This window comes from Arachis ipaensis, chromosome B09, assembly GCF_000816755.2.
Source record: "Arachis ipaensis cultivar K30076 chromosome B09, Araip1.1, whole genome shotgun sequence".
Lineage (NCBI taxonomy): Eukaryota > Viridiplantae > Streptophyta > Magnoliopsida > Fabales > Fabaceae > Arachis > Arachis ipaensis.
In genome coordinates, this window is record NC_029793.2 from 118121899 (window position 1) to 118127692 (window position 5794).

Here is a 5794-nt window from a genome sequence, read left to right on the forward strand (position 1 = left end):
ATAGGAGTCCCTGTTCAGAGGGACTCCCCCTCTTTAGAATTTGTGTGGAAACCCTCTTCCTTCCTCCTCCAACGCATAAGCTTTCTTTCCTTCTGACATAACAGTAATTGGGCTTTAATTTTTACTCCCGTTGGAGATGCTCTTAGTTACGAGCTCCAACATTATCAGAGGATTAGATCAGCTGAGGTGTCATGTTCAAAAACTTGAAGATTTTTTGCTTGCCATATTTTACATACTACGCCTAATTGTTAATTATTAATTATTAATAAGACAGTGCTATGGTGCAGAAGTTTTTTTTTTTTTTTAGCAGGTACTAAAGAGATGTGATGAAGAATAGATTTTACACGTGTTAAGTTAGATGTTCTGTGCCTAGACATATTTTGTAAAAGATGTAGAGATGCAACAGAGACTGTCCAGCGTAAGAAAGTCACTATATTAAATTAATTGAAAAATTAATGTAGTGATTAGTTGTTGGATTTTTTTAAAGTTGACCAATAAATTTTTGAAAATCTTTAATGATTGGGCTCGGTTCTGATCGTAGCCATAGTTAGTCCATTTAACAACAACAACAACAGAAGTTGTTAAAGGCTTTTAGCTTTTAGGTTATTATATTTTTATTCTAAACTTGATAAGATAAATTCGTGAATCGGTGAACTGAAGTTAAATTTAAAATTAAATTCATAAATTAAATTTAAAAAAAAATAAATCTAAAAAGAAATAATCTAAGAGGGTGTGTAAAATTATAAAAATTGAAATAAATAAAGCTAGTAAAATAAATTTCAGAATTTAAAATTAATAAAAAATTAAAAAAATAATTTAAAATTTCTAAATTTAAATTATTAGTAATTAACGTTGCATAATATATTTTAAAATAAGTAATTCTAATTAAATAAGTTAAACAAAGACACTATTTATTTAGTATTATTTTTTATTTTGAATTGAGTGTTTAGAGTTTATAATTTAGAGTTATAGTTTAGGATTAAGTTAGAATTGGGGTATTTTGGATTTAGAATTTGGATTTAGGATATGTTCTTAAGAGTTTAGTATTTAGAAGTTAGGATTTAGAAGTTAAGGGTATAGAGTTTTTAGTTTAGTGTTTAAGATTTAATGAGGTATATTTAGTTTTTTTTATTAGTTTATAAATTTAAAATTAGTGAATATTAATTTAAAATTGACAAATATTTAGTATATATTTTTGAGAATTTAGAATTTTAAGGATTTAGAATTCGTAAATTAATTTGATTTTATAAAAATATTTTTATTTATATTTTAAAAAATTTTATAAAAACATAAAAGCAATGAAAAATAAGCCTAATATTTATTAGTGTAAAAATATAGAATTTGAAATAAACAAATGCAGCCGAATATATTTAGAAGTTGAAATTCTTAATAATTTGATAAAAACCCCTATATTTTTGTCTCTCTGGCGCTTCAATTAATAATACCATTTCCCTTGCTTCTATTATTATCAACAAATGGAACTATGTAATTCAAAATTTAAAATTAATAAAATAAAATTAAGATGATGATAATGATAATGATAATTTTGGAAAGGCTCAATAAGATTGGATTAATTTATATCAAATATATATTTTGAAATAATTTCTCAATTCGGATATTTCTCATATCTTCTTATCTTAATGGTTGAAACTTGACATTTAAATTGACTTCCATAAAAAAAAAGAAATATAAAACAAAAAAGAACTCAGCATTTATACATAAATGTAGTCAGTAGAGATATAAGCGAGTATTGGTAATTCGATTATCCAATTAAATTCAACCTAACTCAATTATATTGGGTGTTATACATGACAGGTAATCGGGTTTAATAGGACAAAACTTAATTATACTCGACTTTAATTGGTTTGAGTATTGGTTTCGAAGTTGTAAAACTCAATTATCCGATTATCTTTGATATTATATTAAAAAAATATTATTTATATAACTTTTAGAGTAATTATCCAAATCAACTCCTGAGATTTTTAAAATCGAACGCTTTAATTCCTCAGGTTTTGAAATACACAAAACAATCCCCAACTTCTATTCTCGTTAGACAATGCAGTCTCTCTCCATTAATCACTAACGTTGATTGCTGCCGTAGAACGTTAACTCGCACACTTGGCCGTTAATTGTCCATGTGTGCAATCTGGACATATTACTCCCTAAAGTAAAGTATAAAATAGTTCCCTAAGGTAGCGTTTGTTTTCGGGGCAGGACACGGAGACATGGACAACACTTGTTTAAAAAGTGTTTGGAAGCAGAGACATGGACAGTGGACATATTGTCTCCGAGACAGTTTTTTATAATTTTGTGTCCACTCTTTCACGAAGGACAACGATGGACACGGGATTTGGAAGAGTGGACACGGACAATTTTATAAATTTTGTTTTCTTTTTTTCCACTATTACCCTCTTCTTATTTTTCCTATTGCGTTGTTCAGAGATACTTTTTTCTTCCTGTTCTTCCTCTATTTCTTTCTTTTCCAGGTACTCTCTCCTTTAGAATTTTTTATTGGGGGTAGATAATTTTTTTCTTTTTATCGTTTTACTTCAATACCATTTTAACTTTATATTATATTATTTGTAATAAAAAAATAAAGCTATTTTAAAATTTTAAAAATTTTTCAGGAACTATTTTGAAATTTTTTTTTAATTCTTCAAGGACTATTTTGTATTTCATTTTAGGGACTGATTTGTCCAGAGCACACACGTGGATACTTAACAACCATATATGCGAGTTAATGTTCTACGTCAGCAGTCATTATTAGTGACTAACGGAGGAGACTGTATTGTATAACAGAAGTAAACGTTGAAGACTATTTTGTGTATTTTGAAATCTGAATAATTATAGTATCCAATTTTAAAAAGCCTAGGAACTAATTTGGGTAATTACTTTTTAGGTTTAATTACTCTATTGGTCCCTATAGTTTCGCAAAATTTTCAATTAGGTCCTTATACTTTTTTTCCTTTTAATTGAGTCCTTGCACCAACATTTTTTTTAATTGGGTCCTTACACTTTTTTTTTCCTTTTATTTAGGTCCCTATACCAATTCTTTTTTTTAATTGGGTCCCTATAAAATTAAGCCAATTACTACTGAGAAGGACTTAATTGAAAAAAAAAATTACTACAAGGACTCAATTAAAAAGAAAAAAAGTATAGGGACCTAATTGAAAATTTCACAAAACTATAAGGACCAACAGAGTAATTAAACCTACTTTTTATTATAATTATAATTCTATGATAGGATACTTAGCCACGTATTAGTTCTTGATAATGATTGAACATATATATTGAATTTCTATTTACAAAGGAGTTAAGTCCTAAAGTAGTTTCTCTTGCAAGGTAATACCTAAAGCTAAAGTAGATTTGGGTCTAGACGTGAGGTCCAGACTCTTTTGGGTGCAGAATTCGACTTTTGTCAGGACGGCGGTATGTCTGATGTCCTCGCGTGGACGGTGGTGGCAGTAACTACAAGGGAATTCATTGCTTAAGTTAGCAAGGATTTAAAGCATGTTTAAGTGAATTAGGATTGAGGAATACATGAATTTGATGTAGTATTTATAGAGACACGTGACGACTTGGCCATCATTAGTAGTAGGAAGTTTCTTCCTTAGTATTTGGAAAGTTATTCCATGTTGCAGTGGCGGCTAAGCTGTGGATAGCATCTAAAGTAGTGCTTGACAAGGTCTTACTTGCCATACAAATCGAGTTGGGTACAGGTTATGGAAATCATGGCCGAGTAGATCGGGCAGAGTGATCCGTACACATAGCTGGACTGGTCTCTATTGGGCATCTATGAATCCTGTACAAGATTGGATTAGTTTATTTGGGTCATGGTATAAATAATGCCCCTACTCATGACTAAGTTTATTGAAGTCGGATCTCAAGTAAATAAGTTTGTTGAGCTTGTTGCCTTCTGCAAATGAGCCTATCAAGAAGTCGTACAAGTGCGGCACTTCTTACTTGAGTAGGTCAATATTCTCGACGTGATTTGAAACGATGTAGTTGGATAACTTGACATGATTTAATTAGACTTTCGCTTCATCTTTCCATAATTGTTCACGCATCTTTTCAGTTTTCTTAGTAACCGTGCGCAACATTTAAAACAGAGTGAAATTAACCCTTTTGCCCCTACTTATAGCTATATATGTTTGGCTCTTTTCTTTCTCTTTTCTTTTGTCTTCTTTGAACAAAACTCTTCTTCTCTAACGCATATAAACTCTTCGTCTTCTTTAAAGTATACAAAACTCCTCGATCCCCAGGATCCTTCCTTTCTTGAATACTTTGGTGCTTCTAAGGTTCAGAACCACTCGCTCTGCATCTCTTTGCTTTTTCACTTTAAGGTTCGTGCCTTTTCCTTGTTTTTCATGGTTTTCTTGCATTTTGTTGTTACTGTGCAAGTGTTTGAATCTTGAAACAGAGTTCTTTGATGTTGTAGCCTTGAATTCTTGATGAATTGATTTTGAAAATGTAGCTTCTTGATTTTGTGTCTTGATAATTATAGCATTTGCCTTTCTTGATGATTTGTTGGTTTTGCTTTGCGTGTCTTTTGGTGTCAAGCATCTTTTGCCCCTTTTGTGGTGGCGACATCATTGGTAGGATGGTGGTGACACTACAAAACTGCTTTGCTTTATAGCATCAATTGAGTGGCGTTGCCATGCTTCGGCTGTAGCCAAGATGAATATATTGATTGGACTGTGGAACATATTTCTAAGTTGTTGATTGAACTCTAACTTTCTTGTGTTTGCCTAATTTTCATTTGTGTTGAGTTTAATTGTTTTTTGTTTTATAGGTGTAACGATTTCTATATCTTATTCTGTAGCTAACATAATGCGTTCTAAAATTTCTAAGAGATTGGATTGGGTAGTGTAAGAACCGAAGTTTTTACGAAAAAATTGCTTAACTAGAATAGAATAATTGAATTGCCTAGAATAGGTTTGAAAATATAAAAATATTTTTCTTAAAATATAAATGTGAGATTCGGATTTAGTGAATTTTTCTGAGTGGAAAAATGTTTTCTTTTGAAAATTTTCGCGTAAAAATGCGTACCAATAGATTAGCCGGCAGTACTGGCTTAAGTCTGTCCAGTACTGCGTGAGAGAGAGCGAAACAGCAGGAAACCTTAGAAGAGTTTTTGAAATATCAAGCCGGGTACATATCCTAAAGGTTTGGCCCAAAGTTGGGCCAAACGAACCAAAAACACTACATGATTGGACCGGGATCAAGCCCAACTTATATAAAGCCATAAATGAGCCTAAGAAGCTCATTTTAGCACCAAGAGAGAGAGAGAGAGAGAGGATAAGGAAGCTATTGTCACTATTCATCTCCCCTTCAAAGCTCCATAACTTTTGATCCGGAACTCCGATTGACGAGTCGTTTGCGGCCACGCGAAGCTCTTATCGAGCTCTTCAATTCTAGCTAAACAAAGTAGGTAACAACTCGAATTTCATACTCCTCCTTTCATCCCTAACAGATTTCACGTTTTTGGATATAGTATTTGAGTAGATTTTGTGATTTTGGTTGTTTAGGTGAACTCTAGTAGCGGATAATTGTTGGGCTTTGCCCCAATCCCCTTTGGACAAGGTAAAGTTCCTCATATACCCTTGTAGTGTTGTATATTGTGGTTTCTAGGTTTTGATTTTTGTGATATATGTGTTGTTAATTTGAGCTTTGGTGCTTTTTGGAGTTGTCTTGGCTTTTTGGTGGTTTTGTACGTGAAGGTTAATCGGCCAAGGTATGGTTTCGGTTTCCTCTATGTAATATGTAATATTTCTGGATACTTAGGCTAGTGGCC